Here is a 25,775-nt window from a genome sequence, read left to right on the forward strand (position 1 = left end):
GACTCAAGTTATGAAGGATTTTATGTAGGCCCCGGCTGCCCCTGCATCAGACAAGGCAAATGGTGGACTGATCGAGAGATTTAAGAGACTTGCTCCACCTACATTCTCGGGACATGGAGGAGTAGAAAAGGCTGAAAGATGGAGGAGGCAATTAGAGAAGATCTTTGAGGTTCTACATTGTTTTGATGAACAAAAACTTAGATTGGGGACCTTTATGCTAGAAAGGGATGCCGAGCATTGGTGGAGTTTGGTGAGACAGTCCTGGGTGGAGACATGGACTGCGGCTACCTAGGAAAACTTCCTATTAGCATTTAATGAGAAGTATTTTCCTGATTCTGTCCGAGAGAGAAAGGAAGTGGAATTTATTGACCCGTAGCAAGGGAGATTGTCGGTAGAACAGTATGCAGCCAAGTTTGTAGAGCTCTCTCAATAGGTGCCCCATATCATTAACACTGAGGCGTGTAAGGCGAGCAAGTTTGAGAGGGGCCTCAGGCCAGATATTCGAGGGAGAGTAATATCAGCCAACCTTAAGGAATTCTTCCCATTAGTGGACATAGCTTTGAAGATTGAGAAGGACTGTGAGGAGTACCGGCTAAGGAAGGAGAGACAGAAAGTAAGGCCTCCGCCTCCAAGAGGTTTCAACAAAAAGAAAATTGGGGTAACGATACGGCCCAAAAGACTTTCTCGAGCGATGTGACAGAGAACCAGCACCCGACATGCTCATATTGTGGATTGAGCAACCACTTTGTAGCTGAGTGCTACAAGAAGCCGAGAATTTGTTATCAATGTGGAAAGCCTGGCCACCTGATCAAGGACTACCCTATGACGAAACCCGAGAATAGATCGAAGACTTAGGGTCGAGTGTTTGGACTCACGGAAAAGGAGGCTAAGGCTTCTACTTCAAAGATCCGAGGTAAGCTCTTTGTTTGTGATAGAGATGCTAAATCTTGATAAACCCTAGTTCTTCTCATTCTTTTGTTGCATCTTGTTTTGCATGTCACCTGAGCATTGAGTCTGCACCTCTTGATCAGGCCTTAGTAGTAAGCACACCTCCTTGAGGGACCTTTTAGTGATTGGCTTAGAGTTTAGGTACTGTGTGATATAGATGGGAGGTAGAGACTTGCCCATAAATTGGATTTTTTTGGATGCTTATGAATTTGGCACCCTCTTGGGGCATGGGTTGGTTGTATGTTCATCATGCCTCAGTAGATTGTTGGAGAAGACTGTCATTTTCAGACCCCCATTTATTTGATGATCAAGTAATGATTTTGAGGAAAAATTCTTTTTAAGGGGGGATGATGTAAGGACTCAGACTTTTCTGACATATTGTGGTGCGCCGACGAGTTGTCGGCACTAGTGAGCGGATGCACAAGCACTTTTGAGAGCGCTGGCGGATCAGTGCGTTGTTAAGCATGGGCAGGCTATGGTACCATAGGGCGTGGATGGATATTGCACTGGTGGGCGCGGATGGATTGTGGCACCGTGGACCGTGGGTGCACTGTGACGCTGTTAGGTACGAATGGATTGTGCGTAAAGGTGCATAGATGGCTATTATCAGTGGGAAGATTGGAGCGCAGTTAAGCACGGATGGACAACGCACGTGTCGACAGCGCGGGCAGACGAGTTCGCAGCTGGGAACGCGTGCGGTTGTGTGCATCGTTGAGCGTGGGTGAGCGCGGGTGGTTGACGCAATTGGACACGAATCTCTAGATGCACATTGAGGGCGGGGGTCGATGAGTGTACCATTGGGCGCGGGTGGTATACGATATTCAAGGGAGCTCCTTCTCTCTCTCATGTTTTCTTGTGTGCCCAGTGGCCCATGCTTGTTGTTCCCATAATCATGATGTCTCCCATGCTTGTCTCTCATGCTTGTTGTAACCATAATCATGATGTCTCTTATGTTTGCCTCTCTCTCTCTCCTCATGCATGCCCTCTTGGATGCCATGTGGTAATTGCATGCTACCACCATCTTTGATTATTTATACACCGCACCACCTATGAAATGAGGTTTCTATCCCTCACCCACATTTTCCCCCTCTTGCCTTAAGACTTTGAGCTTTGAGACCTCTCCTAGCCTTAATCCTTTTAGTTTGAACCCATCCTTTGGAGCTTGGCATTTGGAGTGAAATATGTGTGGAGCACTTTATGTGTGGAGCACTTTAGAGTTTCATTTAGTGCTAGTGATGGTCGCGAGTTGTAGACGGGCAGTTCGGTGATCGCGATTGGTGGTTGGAGCTCCGCACTTCTTGTGGAAGCTTTGTTTTGATTTTATATTTTAAATGGTAGTTTGGCCACATGGTTTTCTTTGTATTGAAGCTATGTAATGTTGTTTTGGGCCATTGGTGCCTTGGACTTTTTTGTAGTAAGTTGGAGCTTTATGTATGGAGTTTGGGTTTTGTTAGTCCAGAATTTTGTTGGTTGTGTGCTTTGTGTTTTATTAGTTTGGTTTTTATTTCGTGGTTGGTTTTGATTTTCATCTTTTCAGAGTGTTGAACGCACTCCCACCTGAGTGACATACGCTACATGTGGTCACGGTCCAACACCCTGTTGCCCTCCGACAAGTACATTAAGGGGTAGGGGGCGGGGCTGTGATACTTATGTAAATCCAACTTAACCCACCGATATTGGGAGACCAATATGAAAGTAGATGCTATGAAAAAAAATGAGGCCCTCGAAACCACAATCATGATTTCTTGGTTCTAATTTGATAACAATGTATTCTACAAACATTAATTTTTTCATTCAATAAAAAAGTATTTAGCATTAAAAATAAAAAATTATGTGAGAAAATGATCTTAATCAAACTCTTGCTTTGGTTGGTTGGAAAATTATGGTTCTAGTATAATGCATATTCGAGGAGCTGAAAATGTTGTAATTGTAGAAAGGAAAAAGTTTATATAAGGATGCAATCTTATAATGTAGAACTACGGATGCACATCAAAAATCCATTGGAAGATGAAGTTTTAATGTTGAAAACCATTTGATTGATCATCTCGACATCGAGATGTATGACCATGAAACTAAAAAGATTTAAGTCTCACAAATAGTGCATTTTACAACATATTATTTACAAAGTCCATTTTCAAGATTTTCATATGCTTATAGTTCTACTTGATTTTAACCATTTTTGAAATTTTAAAATTTATAATTAGATATAAAAATAGATTTTGAGATAATCCTAAAAACATTTTACATCTAAATTATATACCATGATAAAATTTGAAGGTGCACCTTACCTCTACAGCTACGAATGCATCCGTATGCCTACTGCAGCCTTGTAGAAAATGCAAGGAACATGAAAGAGAAAGGCTCAAACGTTCAACATTGTTAAAAGGCAATAATTATTATGATTTCCCTTAAAAAATTGGATTCATCACAGATGATATTTTCCGATAAATTCCATATATTTTCTACATAAGATTCAAAATATCCAAGATGTTTTTTTTTTCAAAAAAATTAAGCTCATTCCAAACTGAAGTGAAGGGAAAGAAAGGTGTCATACTAGAGAATTAAGCGATGCGTGTTAGTTAGTAAATTTCCATTTAAGACATATTTTTTTAAAAAATCCCTAATTTTTGAAATATATTAAGGGCCCGTTTGGGCACATGGATTTTGGGGCATAGATTTTTATTATCTTGGATATTACTGAAATCCACTGTTTAATTTACTCGATGGCTAGGATATTAAAATTTCTTTGAAATTAAATCTTGAAAAATCACCCAATTTTTCATGATTTCATTTCCACACCAAAACGTTTTTGCTTTTTCTTTTTTTAATTTTCAAGGCCCATTGGATAACACTCGTCAATCCCCTTGATCTGACATAGGGCACATTTAATAGGTTTGAAAATTTTAGAGAAGGAAAGTACCTAAAACTTTTTAAGGATAAAAACTATCTCAAATTTTTTAGAGTTAAAAACTATCTCAAATTAGAACTTTTAGAGAGAGAAAGTATATCAAAATTTTAGAGTGAGAAACTATATAAATTTCAGAGAAAGTACCTAAAATTTCAGAGAAAGTGCCTAAAATTTTAGAGAGAGAAACTATATCAAATTTCAGAGAAAGTATATCAAAAATTTTAGTGAGAGAAACTATCTCAAATCTTAGATTTTAGAGAGAGAAAAAGTGCATGAAAATTTTTAGGAAAAAAAACTATCTCAAATTTTTAGAGACAGACTATATCAAATTTAAAGTTTTAGAGAGTGAGCATCTTAAAATAAGGTTATATTAGGGTGCTCATACTATAGAGTCATTTTTGTATATGAAATAATATAGGTGTTTTTGGTCTTTAGGAGAGATATGATGCCATCTCACATGAGTGTGACATCACCACATGGATGAGCATTTAATGCTCCATGTGGGTGATGTGACACCCACCAACATTTAATGCTCCATGTAGGTGTGTAGGGGATGTGTCTTTCCTACTGACCAAAAAATATTATTACAAAAAACAAAGTTCATATACGGTTTATAAGTGTCCAAATTGGTTGAGTACAATGCTAAATTGTTTCATAGTATGAGCACCCTAATATAGCCCTTCAAAATAGTAGAGAGATAAATAATCAAATTTTAGAGAGAATACCTGAAAATTTTTAAAGATAGAAACTATCTCAAATATTTTTAATGAGAGAAAATATCTCAAATCTTGAGTTTAAGGGGGATAAAGTATACCAAAATTTAAACGATAGAAACTATATCAAATTTTAGAGAGAAAAACTACGTAAAATTTTTTAGAGAGAGATTTTTTAAAGCTTTCAGAGAGAAACTATATCTAATTGTAAGTTTTAGAGAGAGATTATCTTAAAATTTTAGAGATAGAAATTTCATCAAGTTTTTAGAGATAAAACCTGCCTAAAAAAATTATTGAGAGTGAAACTATCTCAAGCTTTTTAGAGAGAGAAAATATCTCAAATTTTAAGTTTTAAAGAGAGAAAATATCTTAAATTTTAGAGAGATAAACTATATCAAATTTTAAAGAGAGAAAATGCTTGAAATTTTTAGATAGAAAAGCTATATTAAAATTTAGAGGGAGTACCTAAAACTTTTTAGAGATTGAAACTATCTCAAACATTTTAGAAGAAGAAACTCTTAGAATTCTTAAGTTTTGGAAAGAGAAAGTATTTTAAAATTTTAGAGAGAGAAATTATAATAAATTTTAGAAAGAGAAACTGCTAGGAAATATTTAAAGAGAGCAATATCTCAAATTCCTTAGGGAGCCGTTTGGGTACGTGGAAATCTATTACAAGGCAATAAATTACAGGGAAATATGATATTTACATGGTTTGGGTACACGTTAATAGTAAGAAATGGAAATACGTTACTCGAGATTGCCCAAGATTTCTCCAAAAATCAAGAAATTCATTACGTGCGTTGAAGGGTGAAAAATCTATTACGAAGTTTACGGGTAATTTTTGGAAATCTTTGGTGTGCCTCTCTGCTCTATCTCCGCTTAAAAACATTTCTTTCTCAAGTATACATTGTACTTTATAATTATTAAGGTAAGTAGAAAGTGAAAGTACGGTATATGAAAAGGGGAATCTATAATGACTTGCACAGGTATACGATGACACCTTATAATGATTAAGGTAGGGTATATGAAAAGGGGAATCTATATTGATTTGAACCGGTTATAATGATTAAGGTAGGGTATATGAAAAGATGAATCTATATTGATTTGAACAGGTGTACGAGGAAAATTTTTTAGTGCAATCATAATAAAAAATTTCTAGATCCCTCTATCCCTAATTTAAGTTGTAGCTCTCATCTTACTCTCATATAAAAACAAAAAACTTTAATAATTGGTAAGTGAAAGTAAGAGGAAAACTAAATTGATTTGGACAGTTGTAGAACTTGATGAGAGACAATTTTCTACTGCAATCATAATAAAAAAATTTCCACATCCCTCTATCTCCAATTTGTGTTGTAGCTCATCCTCAGCTCTTGTATAAAAATATAAATAATAAAAATAATAATTAGTAATTGATGATAAATTACACTACACAACCACAATAAAAAATTTTACAAAACATAATCCTAATAAGAGATTAGTAAAAACTCAATTGAAATAAGATACCTCTTTTGTCTCCTCCAATGCTTCAAAAATTTCTACTGCAATTACTAAACCTTCTACTTTATTCTCATTTTTTAACTTGTACTATAAAGATTTTGATTTTGGTATCATAAAATTATTGTTGATTTGAAATTAAATATAGAGAGACATTTGAAAGACTTCTATAAAAATAAATAAAAATAAAATTTATCACAATTAAATCATGTTATTTCAATTATATTATTCCAATAACTTATCATGTTGAAACCAAAGTCTAATCATGTTAGGCAAACATAGCCATAATTTTCATTTTGGATGGCAATGCATTTCTCATATTTCTTCGAGACATAGCCAAACAGTAGTAATGTATTTCCCAAGTTATCTAAATACTATCCAAACAATGACAATCCATTTATAGGTAATGTATTATGCTGTATTACTCGTAATATATTTCACAGACAATATATGTATCCAAACGGACCCTAGAGAGAAAAACTATCGCAAATATTAAGTTTTAAAGAGAGAAAATATATTAAAATTTTAGAGATAAATTATATCAAATTTTATATAGATAAACTACATAATAATTTTTATAGAGAAACTATCTCAAAATTTTTAGAGAGAAACTATTGCAAATTTTATGTTTTAGATAGAGAAACTACATCAAATTTTAGATAGAGCAAGTACCCGAAATTTTTAGAGAGAGAAGCTATCTCAAAATTTTTAGAGAGAGAAACTATCTCAAATGTGAAGTTTCAGAAAGAGAAAGTTTATTGAAATTTTAGATAGAGAAACTATCTCAAAATTTTAGAGAGAGAAACTATCTCAATTTTTAAGTTTTAGAAAGGGAACGCATCTTCAAATTTAAGAGAGAGTAACTATATCAAATTTTACAGAGTGAAAGTACTTAAAAATATTTATAGAGAGAAACTATCTCCAAATTTTTAGAGAGAAATTACCTCATATTTTATGTTGTAGAGAGAGAAAGTAAATTATATCATATTTTAGAGAAAGAAGCTACCTAATAATTTTAAGAGGGGAATTATCTCAAAATTATTAGAGAGGGAAACTATCTCGAATTTTAAGTTTTAGAGAGAGTACTTTAAACTTTTAGAAAGAAAAACTATATGAAATTTTTGAGAGAGAAAGCACCTTGAAATTTAGAGAGAGAACCTATCTCAAAAGTTTTAGAGAAAGAATTTCAAAATTTAAGTTTTGGAGAGAAAGGGTATTATAATTTTAGAGCGAGAAACCATATTCAAAGTTTAAAAGGAAACTATTGCAAAATTTTTAGAGAAGACTATCCTAAATTTTGAGTTTTAAATTTTAGAAAGAGAAACTGTATCAAATTTTGTTACCGAATAATGGACATCTCGAAAAACAAGAAATAAAGCGCCGTCACCTCGGACTGCTATTTTTCTCAAAAAATAAGAAAGAAAAAGCTATCCAAGGATGGGGAAGTGGACCGCTAAGGAGGGCGGTTCGAGGATTCTAACCTCGGACCACTTGGGCATTGCTTCTAAAGCTTAGGGCACTACCCAACTAACGGAAAAAAGTAAAAAAATAATAATTAAAATGAGGTCCAAAGATGGCATCTTCAGATCAAGAGACAATTTTAGAAAAAAAAAAAAAAAACACGAGTTGTGAGACTTTCCTTGTAATTTCATTTATAATCAAATCATTTTGTATTTTAGTAAAGTTTTTAGGTCCGTAGGTAAATCACTCTTTTTCTTTTAATTCATTCAAATTTGTCCTCTATCTTCATTATTTAAGGACGTCATCTTTCTGTCTCTCCTATTTAAATCTCGTCTTCTCTCTCTACAATTTTATTGGATCTCCACATCTCAACAAAATATTCAAGATAAGATCTTATTTCATGTGGCACTTTTTTCCTACCTTGTTTTCTTCTTGGATCTTTCCTTCTCTACCGTTTAAATATTTCCCTCTCTATTATTTAAGGATATCTTCACACCTTAACAAAATATTCCAAATCTCTCCCAATTCATCTAGGATTTTTTTTTTCTGACTTCTATATGTTTTTTTCCCATTCATTCAAGTTTGTCCCCTATCTCTTTCTCTCTCTCCAATTCCTTCAAGATTGTCTCCTCTATGTGTCTCTCTCCAATTCCTTCAAGATTGTCTCCTCTATGTGTCTCTCTCCAATTCCTTCAAGATTGTCTCCTCTATGTGTCTCTCTCCAATTCCTTCAAGATTGTCTCACTCTCTTTCTCTTTCTCTTTCTCTCTATAGACTAGAGCTCTTATGTTTTGGATTCATCAATGGTTGTGTCCTGGCTGGCGTGTCATACAAGGACAAGGTTAGGATCTTGGTACTACTAGTTTATATTTAAACGTCTAAGTCAATTTTTTTGTATTCATAAATCTTTTTTGTAGTATTATTAGTGCTCATTGATTTCTTTTCGAATTATTGTGATTTATGTGGCCCTTTGTAATTTTAATTGTGCTCATGAGTTTCTTGTATGTTTCTTCACAGTGAAAAGATACCTAAAATTAGGCCTATCTCTGTGTTCCTCAAAAAGATACTAATATACAATTTAATCAAAATCTTTTAATTTCATGCAATTCCGTTTTTCCTTTTGTTGATACTTGTTTAAATTTGCACCGCTAAAACTAACTACTACAAATAAAAGCTATTTGAATTTCTAATGGGAAGAATGCTATAGAAGCAAGATTTAGATTCCTTTTTTAACATAATTGAAAATTTATATGTCAATATCTTATTTATGCATATCCATAAATTTTAAAAATTCAATAAAATAAATCCTATTATGAATATTAAACATGAAACCTAAACCTTTAAGACCCCATTTCATAACCAACTTAGATGTCCTAGACTCTCTCTCTCGTAGCTACATCTCCATAGAAAAAAGCTTTTGATTTTTTGTCTTCATGGCTCTGTGTCCTAGCCCAAATGTCATACAAGGTTCGAATTTTGACACTACTCCATGATTCACATCTCCAAGCGAATTTATTGGTGTTCATCAATTTGTTTTGAATTATTAGTGCTATTTGATTTTATTTTTTTTTGAATTATTGTGATATATGTGCTCATCAATTTGCCGATTTCAATTAGTTGGGAAAAAGGTTTTGACGATGACGATGTGCTCATTATTTTCTTTTGTTGGATTATCAGTTCTCTTTAAATTTATTTCTTTGTCAAATTTTTGTGATGTATGATTTCTATAGTATAAATATCATGTTCAAGCCAAATAAGGGAGGCGGCCTAATAGAGTTTTTCTAATTTTAAATTTAAAATGCTGGACTTGGATAGGAATATTTTATTTGATTATGGCTAAATTGGGTTAATGAGTGTAAGGAGATTAAAGTGGATCTTCTCTCTCCCATTTATCCTAATTTATAATGTGGATTCTTTCCTATACATAAGGCAACCATTTATCAATTGTTCTTTCCATTCTCGGATCTTTCTCTCTCTCTACCATTTAAATCTTTCTCTCTCTCTACTATTTATGGGGGATCTCTACACCTTAACAAAATATTTGAGATCTCTCCCAATTCATTTAGGACTCTATTCCTATGTTTTATCTTCACTTTTTAATGACGTCTATATCTTTTTTCTTTCTTTTTTTCCAATTCATTGAAGATTATTCTCTCTCTCTTCACTGTTTAAAGACGTCCATACTTTTATTGGATTTTTCTCTCTCTACTATTGAAATCTCTCTCTCTACAAGTTTAGATAATCTCTACATCTCAAAAAACAGAAAAAGAAAAAAGAAGATAAGATCTATTCCATCGGGCACTCTATTCCCATCTTGTTATCATCTTGGATCTTTCTCTCTCTTTACCATTTAAATCTCTCTCTCTCTATTATTTAAGGGTCTCTTTACATCTTAACAAAATATTCAAAATTTCTCCCAATTCATCTACAATTCTTTTCTCGACGTCTCTAGTTCTTCTTTTTTTTTCGCAATTCATTCAAGATTGTCCTCTCTCTCTCTCTCTTCAAATCCGTCTCTACTTTTTTGCAATTCCTTCAAGATTGCCTCCTCTCTCTCTCTCTCTCTCTCTGCAATTCCTTCAAGATTGTCTCCTTTCTCTCTCTCTCTCTCTGCAATTCCTTCAAGATTGTCTCCTTTCTCTCTCTCTCTGCTACATCTCCATAAAGCTTTCAAGTTTTGGATTCATCAATGGCTTTGTGTCCTGGCCAGCGTGTCATACAAGGACAAGGTTGGGATCTTGGTGCTACTCCTTTATATTTACATCTCCCTAAGTGATTTTTTTTGTACCCATCAATCTTTTTTGTAGTATTATTATTGCTAATTGATTTTTTTGTTGAATTATTGTGATTTATGTGTCTATGGATTTTGATGCAACTCCTTGTAAATTTATTGGTGCTCGTGAGTTTCTGTGATGGTATATTAGTGCTCGCCAATGTTGTTTGTTTGTGATTTATGTGTTTTCTATGGTATAAATTTTTCTGCTTTTTAATTATAATGGTGATCGTCAATTTATTTTGGGATTATTAATGTTCCCCAAATATATTTTCTTTTTTCATGTTATTGTGCTTTATATGCAAAGAAAACCATGGATTAACTTAGAAATCCATTGGTAAAATTAAATTATTTTTAATATTGAAACATTTTGTTGTATTGTATCTTTCTTCACAGTGCAAAATACTTAAAATTGGGTTTATGACTTCGTCCTTAAAAGTAGAATAACATACAATTTGATCGAAATCTTTTAATTTCATGCAATTTCTTTTTCCCTTATGTTGATAGTTGATTAAATTTGCACCGCTAGAACTAACTACTACAAATAAAAGCCGTCTTTTCTATTTGAATTTCTAATAGGAAAAATAGTATAGAAGCGAGATTTATATTCCTTATTTGACATAATTAAAAATTTATATGTCAATATCTTATTTATTCACATTCATAAATTTAAAGAATTCAATAAGATAAATCCCATTATGATTCTCTTAAGTCTGCAGTTAGCATATGTTGTAGAGATAAGGTACACCTTCAAATTTTATCATGGTATACAATTTTGATGTAAAATGTTCTTAGGATTGTCTCAAATGTAAAATGTTTTTAGGATTATCTCAAGCTCTATTTGTATATCTAATTATAAAATTTTAAATTTCAAAAGTAGTTAAAATCAAGTAGATCTACAAACATAAGAAAATCTTGAAAATAGACGGTGTAGATAATATGTTGTAAAATGCATTATTTCTGAGGCTTAACATCTTTTTATATTTCATGGCTATACATCTCGATATCGAGATGATCAATGATCAATCAAAGTGGTTTTCAACATTAAAACTACCTTTTCCGATAGATTTTTGATGTGCATCCGTAGTTCTACATATAAGGTTTTCAACCTTATATAAACTTTTTCCTTCCCTTAAACATGAAACCTAAAACTTTTAGGACTGCATTTCATAACCAACTTAGATGTCATGTTACAAAACAGATTTACGGATAGCATCTAGCTCTTCCTCTTCGCCATTTAAATGTCCTTCAACCCCTTTGCAATTCATTCAATATTGTACTCCCCCCCTCTCTCTCTCCTCTCTCTCAGCTACATCTCCATAAACAAAAGCGGTTGATTTTTTGGTTTCATGACTATGTGGTCATACAAGGTTCGAATTTTGACATTACTCCTTCAAGATTCACATCTCTAAGCAAAATTATCAATTTTTTGTGCGATAATTAGTGCTGTTTGATTAGAATTATTGTGGTATATGTGGCCATCAATTAGCCGGCCCAATTAGTTAGAAAAAAGCATTTTTGATGATGATGTGCTCATCAATTTTTTGTGGGATTATCCGTTCTCTTTGAATTTCTTTTTTTGGTAAAATTTTTGGGATGTATGTTTTTTATGGTATGATATTATGTTCAAGCCAATTAGGGAGACGGCTTGAATGATTTTTTTTTTTTTTAATTTTACTCTTAACTTGGATCTGATTATTTTTAGGAAATTGTTTGGTTCCTCCAAGTCTGCACGTGTTATTCATATATAAATAATCCTCCAAAGAAAAATTAAAATCAATGGTTCAACATTTTTCTCCAAAAGATATAGTTTCTAGTTTTTAAAATTGATTTATTTTTACAAATTAATAATCTAAGGTTAAAAATATTATATTCTCTAAAAATTAGGATCAAATTCTATTTCAAAAATAAATAATTATATTGGTATGAATTTTTAAAAATAAATTATATTCTCTATGGTATGAATAATTAAATTCTATTTCAAAAATAATTAAATTCTCTTTCAAAAATAAATTATTAAAAATAGTATAATTCTCTATGGTATGAATAATTAAATTCTATTTCAAAAATAATTAAATTCTCTTTCAAAAATAAATTATTAAAAATAATATATTCTCTATGGTATGAATTTTGATGCTACTCTTTTTAATTATATTGGTGCTCATATTTTTTTTTTGGGATTATTAGTGTTCATGAAATTTTTTATTTCCAAATTATTGTGCTTTATGTGCTTTGGTATGAATTTACAATGTCAGTTTCCATTCTAACACCAAACAAATACAAATATTATTCTTCTAATATAGTATCACCAAGTAGTATAGAAAGACGTCCAATTAATTTAGGAAAAGTCATTTGTGAATCCCCCGGGTTCATGACTCCACCTATACAGTTTATAAAATTCATCTTTTGAGTTCTGATTTTCTGGTTTAATCCATGGCTTTGCTTAAAGGTTCTTTTGTTGAATTATCGCACTCTCTGTAGTTCGGATTTTGATGATGTTCTCTCTTTTTTTATGCTATTGCTTTTGCCATTCGTTTTATTTTGTTGGTGCTTATCAATTTCGATTGCTACTGTTTTTATTTTTTTGGTGCTTATCAAAATTCTTGTGGGATTTTTAGTTCCCTTTGGATGTTTCTTATTTTTTCGAATTATTATGCTTTATCTGATCATTCTTTTTAAAAAAATTTCTGACCCTTTCATTGCTATTCAATGTTTTTCAACCCTAGAACCGCTTTTTTTTTAGCAAATTAAGCTATAATCACCCACTAACCATGTCTTAAAATGCCGATTTGAAGATCTTTAAAAAAAAAAAAAAAAAGATCTTCAAGCCTGGGTTTCAAAACACTGATTTAAAGAACGTTTAAAAAAATTCCGAAATGCTTTTCTTAAGATATTGTCGCTGCCAAGTCTTTTGTATTTTGATTGTGGAGCTCCCTTTGGTGTCTTTTAGGTGATTTGAAGAAGGCATATAGAGGTGGGTACTCAGTCAGGTCGAAATGTGGACTTGGTGGGCCGACTTGGATAGGTTAGGGTCTAGGCCCATATTTCAAGCCTGAGGGGTTTGGTCTGCGTCCATTTGACCTTGAGCGACTTGGCAAGTCTGGGTCCATATTAGATCTTGTCGGACCAGGGTCAGTGTCATCCTGGCCCAACTATTATATATTACTATAGATTTTTAATATTAAGTGGGTTTTGTTAGGCTACATCATTTGATCGTGTATACCTTCAGCATTTTTTGACACGTGTTAGTTTGGATGAATTGCAATATTTTTGGATTACAATCCAAAAATCTTGTAAAATATATTTGAACCGTTTGGACAACCACAAGATTTTATTAGATTTTTAGATTGAAATAAAAAATTCTACAGTATAAAGCCAAAAGTTACTTTAAAAAAAAATTAAAGTTACCGTACAAAAGACTTTAATTTTTTTTCCACTCTCTCATCCCCAAAAGTTACCGTACAAAACTCTCTCATCCCCAAAAGTTACTTAAAAAAAAATTAAAGTCAGACTTGAATATTTTTATGAAAGTGTGGCTTTCACTTCCCCGTGCAAACCCCACCTTGTGACCCAATAACCCAAAACGTTAAACCTTAGAAACTCTACATCAAAAACCCCAAATCTAGTCTCTCTTTTATACCTCAAATCTATTATCTCTCTCTACTTCGTAAAACCCAAATAAAGCAGAGAGAAAAATAACAGAGGTAAAAGATGAAGCTCAAATAAGGTAAAATGAAGCTCAAATAAGGCAGAGAACCCCAAATCTACTCTCCCTTCTATACATCAGAAACCCCTAATTTACTATCTCTCTCTACCTTATAAGGTAGAGAGAAAAATAAAAGAGGAAACTCAATAAGACAGAGAAGATGAGAGAAGAGGAACAACAATAACAAGAGCTTGGGTATTTTATTAAAGGAGAGGAGAAGAGGGAAGCAAGGAGAAAAAATTTAACACCCAAACGGCTTTATAAGAAAAGAAAAAAAGCTTGTTATTTGCAATTGGTATTTGAAAAACTGTATTTTTATTGGATAACAACATTTTTTTATTTGACATCCAAACTAACCCTTAGATACCCTTATCTTATAGTATACTAACTTTTTGTCTAGGGATTTTAAGTAATTAGTTCAGGATAAAGTAGAAGTTCTTAATAGAAACAAAATCATTTATTAACCATAGTGGATAATGACATCACAAACATGATGGGTGAAGTATCTCATTAAAGGGGAGAAGAGAAGAGGGAAGCAAGGAGAAAAATAGACTTTAACATCCAAGGTTTGTTATTTTTTGCAATTGGTATTTGAAAAACTGTAATTTTATTGGATAACAATATTTTTTTATTTGACATCCAAACTGACCTTAGATACCCTTATCGTATACTAACTTTTTGTCTAAGGATATTTTAATTAATTAGTCAAAGATAAAGTAGAAGTTCCTAATAAAAACAAAATCATTTATTAACAATAGTGGATAATGACATCTCAAATATGATATGTGACATCACCCACAAGAAACATTAATTTTCTCTCTCTTCTTTTATTACATGATTTGGTGCAACTAGTGACATCACTTATAACCATTAATTTTTTGTCTTTTTTTTCATTACATGATTTAGTGCAATAATAGGGTGTTATCTATTTTCTATTAATGAAAAATCAGGTAGAGGGCCTTCTGCCCACTGACTTACCCAAAAAAATTTTTTATTACATGATTTGGTGAAGTAATAACGTGTTATCCATTTTCTATTAATGAAAAATCAGGCAGAGGGCCATCTGCCCCACTGACTTACCGAAAATAATATACTAATAGAATGTCACTATTTGTTTATAGAAATATCCATTCTACCATTCTAAATGACCAAAAATGCTCCTACTTGAAAATTTTTGTACTACAATTCAAGGGTATTTATATGTCCAAAAATGTTAAGGACTTTAAAGGTATATACCACCAAGTTTTTCCTACTAAGTATATAAAATATTCCTATATATTTTTTATTTATAGACCCCAACCAAACCCAAGACCCGGTCCAACCCCACCCGATAGATTAGGTCCAGGTTGAACAGATAATTAGTTGGATCAGATCTCGATTGGCGTCGACCAAAACACCCGACCCGACCCCCTAAATGTAAATAACCACTTTGCTGCGAGAGAACACATTTATAGTCTCTCTTTAGACTCTTGAGGTAGCGAGAGAAAAATAAAAAAACAATTTGTTCAAAGGAAAATGGTTTGATTTGATAGGGCTGAAGTGTAAAGCCTCACCTCATAATTCATCAAAAATTGCAATTCAATCTCACCTCATAATTCCTCATAATTCATCAAAAATTGCAAATCAAGTGCTAAAAAATCTTAAATTAATAATCTCAACTTTAACATTATGGTTGTAAAAACAATAAAAAAAATAAAAAATAAAAAGACTTCAAGTTTTAAAAATAGTATATATTGCAACAAATCATCCATTTTCCCCTAAAAATAAAATTCACGATCTGTACCAATTTTTTACTTTCAAAATTTATTGTCGGTGTTGAAAATTGATTTTAGGGCCAAGAGATTGTAGTCATTTTCATGAGAGAGAGAGATTGTATTCATTTTCATGGAAAAACAATCCATTGAGAGCAATGGTGACACAAATAGGCATTTATTGAAAAACCAGAGAGAGGGGAGAAAGAGATTTTCATGAAAAAACATCCATTGAAAGCAATGAAGAGACAAATAGGCATTCTCCAGAAACCTTAGATAGAAGAAATGAGAGAGAGAGACGACAGCACTTACATAAAAAGATTGCGAGTTGGAGTTAGAGAGAGACCATTCTTTTCACAGAAAGGGTGTTAATTCTTAAGGAAAACTCACAGAATAAGAAACATGGCAGTTCTCAAAAAGGACAACAATAAGAGATAGAGAGAGGTATTCTTAGGAAAAGCCATTGAGAGAAGATAGTTTTTTTTTTTTTAGTAAGGGTGCAGTTTTTCTATGGCTGAGACTCTAAACAATTAAAGTAAGACATACCTTCAAATAGTGTTGTCATTTTAGTATCAGAAACCTTATGATGGCCTGAATTATAAATTTTAAATATTCAAGAATAGTGTAGATCGAGCAAATCTATGAACACTTGAAAATCGACAGTCTAGATGATACATGTATCATGTCTATATATCTTGAGGTCGAGATTATCGAATTGAGGGCTTTTAAGCATCAAAACAATATCTTATAGTAAATTTTTGAGGTGGGCCTTAATCTAATTGTTTAGGGCCTCACCCTTATATAAACTTTTTTTGAGAGCTAGAGAGGTAATTGTTTGGATAAACCGAGAGAGAACGAGACATGAATTAACATCAAACAAGTGAATTTGAACTGATTCAAAAGAGGCAAACATCAAAGCAAGGAATTTGGCAAAAAAAAAAAATGCCAATGAAGCCTGGAACAGCCTCTGAAATTTGTTATGGAAGTTTCAAATATATTACAATCTCTCTCTCTCCATGACTCTATGTGGAGATAGATGGATCATGTAGGAGACAGAGATAAATTAGCAGTTAATAGACGATAGGATTAGTCAAGGCTTCTAATTTAAGTGAGGATGAGGTTACAATTAGCAGTTAGTTACCAACTGAGCGTCTTAATTGATATGGATTGCTTAAGCTCAAACAGATATAACCCATCATAACAGCACAGTGCATCATGGATCTATAACATAAAACTCAGCTTGTCATCTTGAAACAATGCATGACAACCAGAGTGATCCATTTCTAGAAGTTGACTTGCACATGCAAACAGCAGTTCATGTTGTACTTTATGCTACATAATAAACCAATCCAATCTCTCATATTCCAGTCACTCACATCAATAAGAAGAAAAAAGGACTTGCATTGCATTTCCTGCTACTCATTTAAAAATTGAATGGCTGCCAATCTTTAGCCAGTATGTCCGGACAACATTTAAGTCACAATTTATCAGGAGGTAAACCAGAGTCTAATGAAACAAACCTCCAATAACAACACCATAATCAGTTTGTAAATCCTATCCAATGATCTTGCAAAGTATACTACAGTCCAATGGGCTACAGAATGTCAATGTCCATTACAGTCTTCACCGTCCATTGATAGAATCATCGCTTCAATGCAGAACCCACCAAAAAAGTACAAGCATTCCTATTTTTGTGATAACGGATAACTAATACTTAAGGTATTGTTTTTATGTTTCACCTCATATCATTGTAGTTTTCTACCCCTCTTATGCTTCAGGACTTTCTCATCTTTCCAAAACCACTAGCTATTTTATAGAAAGTATATCTCCTCTTGACACTCTAAATGATTATTTGTCTTCTTGTTATAGTTTCCAAGGCTTCTTCATGGTACCTATAATAGGAGCTTTGTTTGGACTGCCAAAACCTTTAGTCAGGAGACAAAACAAGTCAAGTTTTTTTTTCTTTAATGCTATACTAGAATGCAAATAGTCATTGTTGGTTCATTGAAACTTGCCTTATATTTTCCAATTTAATAGCAGAAACTCACGAAACCACCCCGAATGAAACCTGGCGATCCTCAAAGAATTTTGTACACTAATATGGTTCCAACAAAAGATAGCTCTGCACCAGAGCAGGATGGAATTGCCCCATCAATCATTTTAGCCAATAGAACTGCCCCTATAAGCTTAGATGATAAGAAGAGGCAAGCCCTTCAGAAGGAAAGAGCAAGAAGGATGACGAGCAGAAAAAGATATTTGCTACCCGAAATCTTTCCCTTGTATTGGATATAGATCATACCCTTCTCCCTTCTGTAAAGGTATATTCAATACTTTCTGTTTTTTGATTTCTGAATGAGAGACAGAGAGGGAGGAAAAATATTACTTAGAAAGATCAGACTCCTAATCATATGGCATTCTTTTCTTGCATTACTATCTACTGATTTTGTCATTGCCATATCATCAGTTCATTGAAGTAGATCAAGTCCATGACGAGCTCTTAAGAAAGATGGAGGAGAAGGACAGGAAGAAGCCTCAGCGTCACCTCTTTTGATTGTCACATATCGGGATGTGGACCAAATTGCGGCCTGGGATTGGAATTTCCTAAAAAGGGTTAGTATTACCAGTTTCTTTTGTTATATTCTAGATTGGCTTACTAACTTACTTAGGGTTTATTCTAGAATCTAGACTGCACTACCCACTTACTGAAGCTAGAATAGTATTCTCCTAAAATGCCTTTAATTCTTTGTTGTAAAACACATATACTGCAGCATTTTCTTAATTTGTCAAAGACATTCAATGAGTATGATTTCATGTTAATTGTCAAGCCTTCGATTTGTATCACCATTCTATCTACCCTTCTATTTGTTTCTTGAGTTTTAGCTTGCTCTTTCTGTCATTGCAGGCTAGCAAGCTTTATGAGCTACACCTTTGCACAATGGGGAGTAAAGCATATGCCACAGAGATAGCTAAGGTGGTCAATCCCAGAGGGTCCTTATTTGCAGGGGCGTATTATCTCAAAAGCCAATGAAGGTGACCCATTTGTTAGGGCTGAGAGGCAGCAAAAATGCAGGGACTTAGATGGGTCTTAGGCACAGAATCAGCAGTGGTTATCATATATGATTCTGTTCATGTTTGGCCCGATAATAAGCACAACTTGATCAATGTGGAGAGGTACGGGCATTTGATTCGGAATTGTTATTCTCTTCAACCATTCAAAATTATCTATTTATTTATTTCTTCTTTAGCTTCTTGGAAAAATTCAACTTGGTTAGTTCTCTTTGTCTATTTTTTTTTCTGTCTTAGTAATGGACGTTCTTTTGCAAGTCCTTAGGATTAATTTTTTGGAGTTCTTTTCCTTTTCTTCTAGGTACTTGTACTTCCCACGTTGTAGACGCCAGTTTGGACTTAATGGGCCATCTCTTTTGGAAGTGGGCTGTGATAAAAGGGTTGAGGATGGAACACTATCCTCCGATGAAACCACTATCCATCAAAAGCCAATAATCATTTTTATTTAAAATAAGAAAGTGTTTTTTACCTTTTGAGTTTCCTTTTTTTGCTTGGCACAGGTTATTGAAAGGTTACACCAGAGCTTTTTCTGCATTTCTTCATAAACAAGTGGACATAAGAGATCTTTGAGCAAGAAAAGATATTAAGAGGGTGCGAAGTGTTGTTTAGTGGCATCTTTGAAGCGGACGATGTGAATCCTAGTTTGCACCCACTTTCGAAAACAATTTGTACTAATCAAATTGATGATCAGGTCATACATGTTGTGGCAAGACTTCCAAGCACATCTAAAGTATATATTTTCTTGTAATGTGTGGTTTACTAATTGTTGCTACTTTTTCGTTTCTCATTTACTCTATTCGAAAATGTATATGGTAAAACCATTTGTTTTTAATGCAAGGTCACAATCACTTGTGATTATTTTTCTTCTTGCTATCTCTTTTTTTTTGTCGGTTGCTGCGTTTTTATTTTGCTTCTTGCTATCTCTTTTTTTGTGTCGATTGCTGCGTTTTTTAAGAGGATTAAGTTGTTAATGATGTTTTAGCATACTTTTGTCTTCTTTTTTTTGGCTTTTTCTCATATCCTGTTTTGTTTCTTAATGTTTTAACATGTTAACTGGGTTCTATCCAATCGCAAATTTGTGGTCCATCCAGGATGGTAAGCACTCTAATTATCCACCAAGCTAGCATAATAATCACAATAATAACAAGATTTTAAAAAAAAAAAAAAAGACCCAAAGAAAAAGAACGTTCTCTCGTCGTTCTTTTGCTTTACTCATTTAACAATTGCACAATTACACTTGGGAAATCATGGGCACCACGTTCTTTTTAGAATACTCACAAATGCATATGCAATAATTTAAACAAAACTGCCCCTTTTGTGTTTCTCAAACTTTTTGTGCTTCATTGAGTTAATATGGTTTTATAGGTTAGAGCCTCATCATTCTTGTACAGACGAGCAAATGAGTTGAACTTCGTACTCATTGAGTTAATATGGTTTTATAGGTTAGAAACCTCATCATTCTTGTACAGGTGCTCAAATGAGCTGAACTTCGTACGGAAGGAATGAGCCCTTGGTCTTGGTTGTCAAAGCATCGGAACCATAACATGAGATCAATGGTTCCATTCCTACCCGCTAACATGTAAAAGACAAATGATGCTAACGCAAAGCTGTTACTCTGATGCTAACGTAAAGCTGTTACTCTAAGGCCCATATCTTATTAAGCATTTACACAGGCCAACTAAAGTGGAGAAAGATTCAAGTGTAATCAAATGGCCAAAAAAAAAAAATAATCCATGACAATTCCGGCTGACATTTAACAAAATAAGACCCGCAAAGCCACAATCATGATTTCATGGTTCTAATTTGATAACAATGTACTCTATAAACATCAATTTTGTCATTAATAATAAGAACCTTCGACAGAATCATAAAAGTGTAGCAGAGAGAGATGTACACGGATGATTGAATCTACTTATTCTTAGAGTCAACTCACCTTTTGAAACTACTTCTATAACGGACGGCATATGCTGCACAAGCAAATGAACAAAAAAAATGATATTTGAAACTTAAATTGCACTAGAAGACTCCATGCATACATTGATAACTCATACGTGGAAGAAAAAAGGTGTCAAAAGCATTGTCTAGAAGACACTCAAAGTCCTCTTCGCCCAACCAATTATGCAATATCAAACAAACCAGTTGCCTTTCATGCATTAAACACAATGAGAAAGGAGTACTGATTTAAGACATGCAAACAATTCGTACATTTATGAGGAACATCACTATTGTTCATATGCGTAGAGGCATTTACCATAAGTGATATGATGAAGACATGCAACAAAGTTATTTGGATCAATGTTCCCAGATTGCCCTTAGTATACGTTTAATATGATCAAACGAGCAAAAATTCAGCCTCCTTGCCACCTAGGCAGTGGGGTATGGGCAGGCATGCCTAAGGCGGGCGCCCACCTAGTGCCTTCTCTTATATATATATGAGATGAAGAAGAAGAAAAAGATGGACTCCAAGTGATTGATGCGTGACCTCTCTTTCTCTCACTCATGTACATACGCATACAAAGATACACATGGACCCATATGCACACTCTTTACAGTAAGAAGAAGAAAAAAAAGCCTTTAAGTGTTCGATGCGAGGTCCCTCTCTCTCACAGACTCTCTCTCTCTCTCTCTCTCTCTCTCTCTCTACATATCCTCCAACTGGTGGAGATACTCTCTCAGAAATACAAATCCAAAAGAAAAAAAAAGAAAAAAAAAAGGATGATCTTTAAGAATTTTATGCAAGACCTCATGCATACATACATGCGCATGCATATACACACACTAAACACATACACACAAACATTCACAAAACATACACGCAAAACAACATATGGCCCCTACCCAACCCCCTTCCCTTAGGGCCATTGATGTATCTCGGTGCCCGTCTAGGCGGCTCAGAACCCTGGCCATCTAGGCAGCCGCATCCGCCTTCTTGAACATGACAATCATAACAACATGCTCATCAATAGGTTGGATGAAGATGGAGGGAGAATGAGAATTTTACATGGAGGGAGAATGAGAATTCTACGTTCAAATCTCCCTCCATATTGGTTCCAAGTTCCAACCCACTGTTGGAAAGTGAAAACCCTCATGACGATGCTGTTTGCTAGACCATATGGATCATGCCATATGTAAGAGAAAAGGAAATATGCAAAGAAGAAACATATGATGTTCAAACCCTTTCCCATTTAATTGACTGTATCACATGAACACAAAATAATAATAATAATAGAAAGATAGTTAATTACATGAGTCCCGTAATTGACTGATGTCAGGAAGGTTATATGTTCCAATTCAAGTTTGAGACTGGCACAAACTGAGTTTCAACTTTTGATTAGAGCAAACTGTGATGGAATATTTAAGAAAAATATTACAGCTTAAATACAAAAAAAAAAGGAATAAAACGTCATTTCGTCGAAATTATAAGGATTTGATCATGGTATAATTAATAACCTCTTAGTACTCTTTATCTTGAAACAAAAACATAGGATTATACGAGCTCATGAAGCTATGCATATGTTCACAAGATGCATGCTATGAGTCATAGAATAGTACAACCATCAAAGCTAAAGTTAGTTTTGGGCTTTCTTTGCTTGTGAAGGTGTAAAGAAGCACAATATATGATTGTATTTCAGTAAATATGGGCCGTCGTGGTCGTCGCCTCTCCCCCCCTCCCTCCAATTGGGCTAAGATCTACAACCTTTACCCCAGAACCTTTCCTTCTCATCCTCATCTTCATCCTTCCCTAGCTCTTTGCAGTAAGGAGGTATCTCACAACGTCTCTTTCTCCCATGTGCTCGCTTTGGCTCCATGCTGGTCCTTTCAGGTTCCGCCTGCTGGTAGGCCCATCACTGCTCCCTCTGTTCCTCACCCCAGCTCCTCCGTTCGTTCCCCCTTTCTTCCCTGTGTCATTTCTCTTCGTTCTGGGACCTTTTCCCATCTGCAAGAGAACCTAAAGTCTTCCTTAGTGCCTTCTTTCCGTCCTCCATAGGATGTTGTGAGAGGTATAGAGCGTTGGGCCAAGAAATTGTGGAATGAATGTCTCTCACCTGCCGACGCATGAATGGAGGCTCTTTTTTACTCTCCTTTCCCTCTCCGGAGATGGCACAACTTGTTCTTAAATCCCCGATGTGTTCCACCTTTTGCGGGGCTTTCTGTTCGCTTTCGGCTTGGTCTGAATCTGCCGGAGCCTGCAAGATAAAGAGAGTTTGGCTTACCATTGATAATATTCCTCTCCATGCGTGGTTTTCAGTGACCTTCTCTAAGATAGCCGAAGCTTACAATGATTTACTTGCAATTCACTGGAAATCAATTGAGACTCTTACCCTCGGTTCCATTCGCCTACTCATCGAAGTCCTGGATTCCAGTTCTATCCCTACCAACTTATGGCTCGAAGTGCAGTCTCTTTTCTTCGCCGCCTTTTTATCTTGGAAGGAAGCCTCTCCCCCTTCCTCCTCCTTCTTCAACCATGCCCCCCCTCGTTCTCAGCCCCCGAATCCTCTTGCTTGGATTCCCGTGATTCACAAGAAACGTACTCTCAAGAGGTGCCATCAACGGGGCGTAGCCAACCCTCACCTTGACCCGGCCATGGATCTTCCTATCTCCACTTCCAATAAGCACGTCTGGCAGCCTCGAGCCCCTCGAGCCCTCGTAGTCCGTCGGGCTAAAGGCAAGAGCATGACCAGCGACCCAGTAGGTCAATGTCCCTCTCAAAATCAGTGTCCCTCTCAAGGTCAGTGTCCTCGCCAGGTAAAGAGCCCATTTCTGCTTCCATCGAGGTCCCTTATTCAGGCGTTCCCGTGGACCCTAGCCTGACTTTGCTACATTGCTTGGGTCGTCTACCACACCACCTGTGATCGCTCTTGCCATGTTGCCTGTCACCCTCTCGCCAGCTGGACAGCTAGCCGCCTCCCCACTAACCCCTTGATTGGACCACTCGCCTTTCTGCCCCGATTGCTCCTGTCTCATTGACGGCGGAGTCTACCACTGTGCCATCGATCACCCTCCCGCCAGCTGGTCAGCCAGCCGCCATCCTACCTACCCCACTGACAGCCCACTCGCCACCTGTCGTCCTTCTCTCTGCCCTGCTACCAACTGGCCATCCCTCCTTTGGGTTGGCCACCACGCACCCCTCCTTATCCCCTCTTCATTAATTTCTCTCTCCTTTCCATCTTTCCCTTGTGCCTCAGACCCCTAGAATTTTTATCTGCGGGTCAAGCCCCCAACCTCGAGCCTCCCTTGGCCTCTGCACCTCCCTCCCGGGTTGCCACGTGTCCTTTGGCAGTTTGCAACCTTCCTATTGGGTCCTCTTCCTTCTATCTCTTTTGTTCCTCCTCCCCCTCCCCCACCTCCCTCAACCTTTTCTTCCCTCGCTTCCTCTCTTTCTCTGCCTTAGCTCTGCAACCATGTCCTCCCATCACTGTTATGGGGCTTTTCGTCGATCCCACCAATCTATTGAGGTCACCCACTATCTTACCTACCTTCCCCCCACCGCCTTCCCTGCTACAGCTCCTTCTCACGTTACCTACACTTCTCCTTCCGTTTCCCTGGTTTTTTGCCCCTTCCTTCGTCTCTCCTCTCCCTGAGCCTTCGTTCCTTCACCCTTCATCTCCTATTTCTCCACCTCCTCCCCCTCTTGCCTTCTCTTCCCCCCCACTCTGTGCTTCTCCTACCCTCCCTTCTAATCTCTACCTGCCTTTCTCCCTTCCCCCTTCACCCCATCAGCAAGAGATGGAGTTGTCTGAGCCTGCTGTCCAGCTCATCTCTCCTCCCTCATTTGTGGCTTTAAACGGGGAGGTCGATGTGGATCACCTTAACCCACCACTAGAGGATTCCTCTACTCCCTTCTCTCCCCCCTCAGTAAACTCAGGAGTTGAGGGGGTCGTTGGGGAAGGGTCTGACCGTGACTTAGAAAGGATGAAAGACATGTACCGCGTGATGGGATTCCAACATGATGGCTCAGAAGGTGCAACTCATCACTTCATGCTCGGCGACCCCCAAAGCCTCATGAAGGTCGGTTTCAAAGGAAAGAGGGTGCTTCTCAACCTCTTTTCCTCTTTAGCGGTTCAGGGTCCCTCAACTTTTGAAGGGCTTTCTCCCCGCACCCCCCCCCCCCCCCCCCCCCCCCCCCCCCCCCCCCCTTCCCCTCCTAGGCTGTCCTATGAGGCATTCACCCAGATTGCCTCCATCCCCTCCTTTGCTTATTCTTCATGAAGATAGTCTGTTGGAACATTAGAGGTCTGAGTCAACCTTCACAAAGAAAGCCCATTAAGGACCTCACTTCCAAACACCGTCTCACTATTCTAACAACCGAAACCAAGTGCCATGAGCCCTCCCTTCTCCAAGTTCGTCAGGTATGGGGTAGGAGACCATGCCATTGGGTAGCCTTACCTACGATAGGTGCTTCAGTGGGTATCTAGGTTATTTGGGACCCAACCGATCATCTTTTGAAATCATCACATCTAGGGGACTTCTAAGTCACCATTTTGCTGTCCAGACTCTCGGACGGCCTTGCATGGAAATTCTCGGCCATCTATGGCCCCTGTAACTCGACATATAGGCAGCGTTTCTAGTCCAAATTGGATTATATCGCTGCCCTATCTCATCCTACCTGGTGCCTGGGTGGGGACTTTAACATTACCACGTGGTCTCATGATCAGAACACCAGCAGTCGGGTTTCCCAAGGCATGTTGGACTTCTCTGATTTTATTTCTAGGACTGATCTCCTTGATATCCCTCTTCAAGGAAATAGATTCACCTAGTCCAGTCACTATTCCCAACCATCTCTATCCAAGTTGGATAGATTTATGTTTAATCCAGAATGGGAGGAAGAGTTCTTGAGATCTCATGCAATGGCCACGCCTGTCTCTGACCATTTCCCTATTCTTTTGTCAACCTTACCTCTCTGCAGGGGACCTAAACGCTTCAGATTGCAACTGGCCTGGCTGGAAGAAAGGTC

General features: G+C 36.0%; 1 long non-coding RNA gene across 2 annotated transcripts; it reads left to right on the top strand.

Moving 5' to 3' along the window:
* Window positions 1-9,284: 9,284 nt before the first annotated feature.
* On the top strand, window positions 9,285-19,738 carry LOC148781340 (uncharacterized). 2 transcript variants are annotated; one of them, XR_016060041.1, is made up of 5 exons: window positions 9,285-10,253; window positions 17,795-18,072; window positions 18,219-18,364; window positions 18,657-18,925; window positions 19,122-19,738. It is a non-coding gene; the product is annotated as an uncharacterized LOC148781340 (long non-coding RNA). The 2 variants fall into 2 exon arrangements; XR_016060040.1 differs by having other exon boundaries at window positions 19,321-19,738.
* The last annotated feature ends 6,037 nt before the right edge of the window (window positions 19,739-25,775 follow it).

This window comes from Amborella trichopoda, chromosome 7 (genome assembly GCF_054954075.1).
Source record: "Amborella trichopoda isolate Santa Cruz 75 chromosome 7, AtrichopodaSantaCruz75HAP2 v2.0, whole genome shotgun sequence".
In the NCBI taxonomy this organism is placed as follows: Eukaryota; Viridiplantae; Streptophyta; class Magnoliopsida; order Amborellales; family Amborellaceae; genus Amborella; species Amborella trichopoda.